The 6000-nt window shown below is 40.3% G+C and overlaps 1 long non-coding RNA gene across 1 annotated transcript; it reads right to left on the bottom strand.

Moving 5' to 3' along the window:
- Positions 1–3055: 3055 nt before the first annotated feature.
- Positions 3056–3872, bottom strand: LOC309699619. Its single transcript, XR_014274413.1, has 2 exons — positions 3810–3872; positions 3056–3164 (listed from the first exon to the last, which is right to left on the bottom strand). It is a non-coding gene; the product is annotated as an uncharacterized lncRNA (long non-coding RNA).
- Positions 3873–6000: the final 2128 nt, after the last annotated feature.

Below are 6000 nucleotides of genomic sequence, written 5' to 3'. Positions count from 1 at the left end.
AATCGACAAGAGAACCATCGAGAAGTTTGAGAAGGAAGCCGCTGAGGTAAGAGCTTGTGTATTAAGTCAAGTCAAGTCAAGTCAAGTCAAGTTGGCTTTATTGTCACTTCAACCATATACAGTTTAACAGTACACAGGGAGGCGAAACAACGTTCCTCCAGGAACCAAGGTGCTACATGCAACATAAATTTACAACATAATTTAACAGAAAAACTCTAAACTAGCTAACTAAGAGGCCTAGTTAGCTGGCTAGCAGAGACAAGACAGACTGACCTAACATAAATTACAACATAAAAGAGAGATACTCCCATACAGCTTGTGACAAAATTTGATTCGATTTGATTGATGACCCTAGCCTTGACCTTTTGACCTCCCTCCTCCCCCTCCCCCCTTTCCCCTCCCCCACCGGAAGTGTGTAATTTGATCCCCTAAGCGTGACGAATTGCATCCGGAGAAGGGAGGGGGAAACCCCCCGGAAGTGTGTAATTTGATCCCTAAGCGCGCCACCTGTTGCGCCACCTGTTGTTGGAAAAAAAGAAAAAAAGGTTTTTAGAGGGAGGGAGGGGTCTGCGGCGGGGAGGAGAATAAAAGCAGAGAGGAGGCCGTCACAATTTCTAGGCACAGACGCAAGATGGATCCTTTCATTCTGCAGCCCAGCGTTCCTGTGTACTTGGACGGCGAAGAGATCTGCTCTCCCGAGGCCGCTAGAGAGACAGAGCGGTAGTTAGTTTTCCACAAACTCATAGTCTGAATTCTGTTTCAATATTATGACAATTTTCTCTGTATTTCTTTTTTTTTTTTTTTTTACAATAGCGGATGTAATTTTACTTTCTTAAGCTGCACCGGCGCTTGTAATGGGAAAAAAGAGTGACTTCCTATTGCCTGTAGAGAACCGTTTCTTTCAATAGTATTTTATTTTCCTATAATACAGACGCAGTAAAAAACCTTTAAGATGATCAGCCTAGCAACAAATTGCATTTTTAAGCTACAGCATAGCTTGTGATGAAAAGAAGAACTTTCTATTGACTTGTAACCTACAGGCTGCCTACCCCGTATGTGTAAAAATGAATAAATATCCCTTAGTGAATACTTTTCTTTGAATACTACTTTTCCTTTGAGAGTCCCTTTTACAAGGGACTGAAAAACAAACCATAAAAGATAATTGCCGTGACAGGCGATCTTGTTTCACACACACACACACACACACCGCGGGTCAAGGAGGAGTGAGACAGCAGATATCAGTTTTTTCTCAATGCTTATAACCTATAACGCGCCCCCCAAAAAATATTATTATTATTAAAAGATCTATATGAGGTAGGTTTTGCGCAGCCTGCTCCTTGTCAGACCAAAGTAGAGAGTTTTTTTTCTTCATTACTTTTACAATGGGTTTTCTCAATAGACAGAAAATGAAAATGATGACACTGAGGAGTCAACAGCCGATATTATCATTGCTTGTAACCCGGTAAATAATTTCGTACATCTCCCCATAAAATAAGCCTTAGTGGAAAAAAGCTCATATTCGAATAAGTTTATTAAAGCACCCCCCTCTGTGGGAAAGAGTTTTTTTTTCTCAGAGTCAAGTTTAAACCATGAGGCGAGTTTTGTCAACAGGAGGCGAGTTTTGTCACGAGCAAGAACAAGGGCAGACAACTGTTGCCCATAAAGTAAAACAAATATCCGCCTCTAAGTCGTATTTTACCTTTTTACCTGCCTAGATCACTGTAATAACTTACAGATTCTCTGCCAGGGAAATATAATTTTTGCAAGTGGTAATGCTGTACTTTACTAAAACCACTGAATAAAGCGCAAACTGTCCATCATATTGTTACAGGAATACCTGTGTATTGATTTGCTGATGCATAAAATGTATAAATGTTACCAGTAGATTAAAGTATCGCTTGCACTGCTGGAATTGCAGCGATTAGAACACAGAACTCTCATGAAGAGTACCTATTCAAGCAGTAAAATTGATTTCACTTTTTTATCTGCCAACAAATTAAAGTGATTCCCATTTTCCTTTATTAGATATTAGACAGGAGATGTGAATGTTTAAATGTTTCGGAGCTCTAATGTGCAGCTGTCACCTTAGAACAGCGGCACTCTGCAATAAAAATAATTAACTTGAACTAAAATGTAGTGTTAACCTCTTTATTTGTGTAAGTGTTGCATTTCACTGTTCTGTTTTGGGGTTTGTTTGTTTTTTTATGTTCTTGTGAAGATATGACCTGAGTCACACCGTGCCACTTGGTGAAGAGTGCTGTAAAAATAAAATAGGGGAGACATGATGGAATTAATGAAGGCCAGCTGATATCCAGCCTCCCCTAGCACTGCCCTCTGAACCCACTGCTCCACCCCTCCCTTGCAGCTGAGCCTGCCACTGTTCTTTATAGAGTTTTAATTACCATTTTATCACCATCCTTATCATCTGTCTGTGACTGGAGTAGGTGGCACTCATAGGGATCACTTTTGTGGGAAAGAAGTCATATGACCTGTGAAATGCCCTTTTTTAACTTTGAAGTGAACATGCATAAAGCATAAGGCAGGAAGCTGGCCTTAGTGGAGAAAGCTGACAACCACCAATGTAATAGCTGTTATTTCTAACTGGGGTTTTTAAGTCAGGCCAGCTAATGCAAAGAAAGCCTGGCTGTGTAAGTGTGCAGTCAACCCCTCAGGCCACTAGTGTTTATTGATAATATTACCTCTTTTTTTTGTGATTTTGACTTTGTGCACCACCACAGCAGAACTTAAATGAACAAAAAAAAGATGTTGTAATTTATGTTAGGTCAGTCTGTCTTGTCTCTGCTAGCCAGCTAACTAGGCCTCTTAGTTAGCTAGTTTAGAGTTTTTCTGTTAAATTATGTTGTAAATTTATGTTGCATGTAGCACCTTGGTTCCTGGAGGAACGTTGTTTCGCCTCCCTGTGTACTGTTAAACTGTATATGGTTGAAGTGACAATAAAGCCAACTTGACTTGACTTGACTTGACTTGACTTAATACACAAGCTCTTACCTCAGCGGCTTCCTTCTCAAACTTCTCGATGGTTCTCTTGTCGATTCCTCCGCACTTGTAGATCAAGTGACCGGTGGAGGTGGACTTGCCGGAGTCGACATGGCCAATGACCACGATGTTAATGTGGGTCTTTTCCTCTCCCATTGTTTTCGTTTCTGTGGGCAAGATTAAATAAAAATAAAAATTGCGTTAGGCTTACTATTAAGTACCCGTTAGGCTTCGTTAACAGACATGCATGTACAACTAAGCTATCGCATCTTGAGCCCGGCTACATTAGGAAACCATCCCGGCATGTAGGCATAATGAAAGTACATAAAAAATGAAAACATATTAAAACATATTGTCTTTTTAATTTATACGGAGTTAAAAACTGAAATTCAACTTCATGGCTACTCAGGCGCTAGGCCTTAGCCGCTAGTAGGCGGCTGCTACTGCTAGGCCTCACTCGGCCACAAGCCAGCCGAGACACGTGTTACTCCACTGGGCCACGTCGGATAAAGTTACAAAGATCGCCAAATATTCAGAAGCTTTCATGTCCGGACTTCAAGTACTTTTTGCTTCGGATAAATACGGTTAAATTGTTTCAATAAGGAGAGAGAAGAAATGCCATTCAAGCATCTTCGGATCTCCGGTCTGGCAGCCCTCCTTCGTTCGCGTTAACCACTCTACATTTTCTCCTCCCTCGTAAAAAATCTTTCATTAAAAGTTTAAAAACAGCATCCAGTAAACCTAAAAATCAAATAAAGAAGAAGATAAGGCCAGACGGGTCCCTCTATGTGAAGAATGGGAGCTAAACTCACCGGTGTTTCTGGGTTTTCACGGCCAAAGCTGCTGCCCCTAACCCAGGTAACAGAAAGAGGAAGACTGGGGCCGGTTGTAGAGGTTTTATACTGAATGGGAGGCAACCTGATTGACGTCAGGAATCATATCAGGAAACCATCCCGATATGATTCCTTGTGACGTCACAAGGAATCATATCAAGAATCCATGACGTGCGGTGGTCATCCTTGGGCCTTCATTCTCTGGGGGTCTCTGGATGTCTGGGGCCCTCCATGCCTTTGTTGGCTGCTGCCTCTGAACATATCATGTGTTGTGTTGTTGGTACTGTATGCTGCACAGTAGGGATGGGTTTAAATAATCAATGTTTTGATTAAAAGAGATTTTAGCTTGAATAACGTGGTATCAATTCATTAAATCCTGAATAGATTTTTAAATATAAACGCCAGTATCTCAGGTTAAAGCTTTCATTTCAACAACCACGAAACAGCTAAAACAGCAAATGGCAGGTAAACAGATTTCACACAAAGACATAAACACAAAGCGTGGACCAGTCCATCAGGACATGGATGGACTGGGATCATTACAGCAAAAGCTGTAATGGTCTACTTGGGAAAATAAGTTTGTTGGGCATTTTTCTTTGCCTTCAGAAAATAATTGTGATTGCTACAGTGTCAGACAGGACATTTGGAGAAAAAAAAAATTGAACAATTATTTCAGTGGCACATGCCGGCACATGCCGAGATATGCTGGCATGTGTTTCCATGTGCCACTGAAATAATCTTTTGCCACCCTAGTTCTGCATATGTGAGTGTTTTTTATTGAAATAAGCTAATGTTATTTTCGACCATATAGTGCTTAAGCCTTGTAATTTCCTCCCGATTTCCCTTCTCCTTTTGTCCTCTGGGGTCAACAATTTTATTCAACTTTTTTCCAACTTACTACCTGACATTTTTCTATGTTTTGGCATGGTAGGACTGACACCAAGGCATGGGTATTAGTGAAGGCAAACTTTCACGAGAACAAAGGCAGGAGGAAGCTCATGTTTATTCCTCTGTACTGGTACATTATAATGATAATAATGGATTGGATTTATATAGCGCTTTTCAAGGCACCCAAAGCGCTTTACAATGCCACTATTCATTCACTCTCGCATTCACACACTGGTGGAGGCAGGTACGGTTGTAGCCACAGCTGCCCTTAGGTAGACTGACAGAAGCGAGGCTACCATATCGCGCCATCGGCCCCTCTGGCCAACACCAGTAGGCGGTAGGGTAAAGTGCATTGACAGATAGTCATGCATCGTCTGTCACTGGGAAGGATAGAAGACCAGATCAGTTTTTCTTCACATTACTGCAAATATTCCTATGTGTCAGCTGACTCTTCCTTCTTGCTTGATTTTTGCCTTCATCATGATTGAAATGAAAGATGTGTATCTTCTATTTCAGTTTCACATTCTGGAAATTCAAGAAACTTCAAGAAGCCCTGTCACTTTCTTTCCAATCTCCTTAGACTACCATGTCCTGGATGCCTGAGAACCTACTTGAACATATTTCAGATTCAAAGTCAAAGTCAAATTTATTTATATAGCACATTTAAAACAGAAAATGTTGATCAAGGTGCTGTACAATTAAGATAATCAAAAGAAATAAAAACATAGGGAGACATGATAAAAGTTAAGAAAAAGAATCATAAAATTAGAAGATTTGAGTAAGAAGTAAGATAAATAAAAGTAATACAAACTCATTCTGATTTAAAAGCCATGGAGTAAATTCTTCCTAATCATCATCTTCATCACTTTCCTTCACTTCATACTCGTCTTCCACTTCTACAGGTGGGAGATGTGGGGGCTTCTTCAGAGAAAGAAGTAGCATGTGGTCTAAATATTGGCAATATTTTCTTATCTTCTAACCCTGGATCCTCCTTTGATTCTTCCTCCTCATTATATTGGAGGACAATATATGCATTGTTTTACTGGTGATATCTTTGCACAATATGGTAAAAAAATTAGCCACCATACTTTCTCTGTATGTATTATTGTAGGGTCTACCTTACAATATAAAGCGCCTTGAGGTGACTGTTGTTGTGATTTGGTGCTTTATAAACAAAATTGAATTGAATGTAGAACCCCTGCCTCCTCATTGTGCTGCCTGTTTTATTGTTGTTGTTATGACCATTGTTTGACCCCACACATCAATGATCCAAGATCAAAGA

The sequence above is a fragment of the Aulonocara stuartgranti genome, assembly GCF_965226115.1.
Source record: "Aulonocara stuartgranti genome assembly, chromosome: 22".
Classification (NCBI taxonomy): Eukaryota; Metazoa; Chordata; class Actinopteri; order Cichliformes; family Cichlidae; genus Aulonocara; species Aulonocara stuartgranti.
The sequence above is the reverse complement of the archived record's forward strand: the minus strand, read 5'-3'. Positions and strand labels throughout refer to the sequence as shown.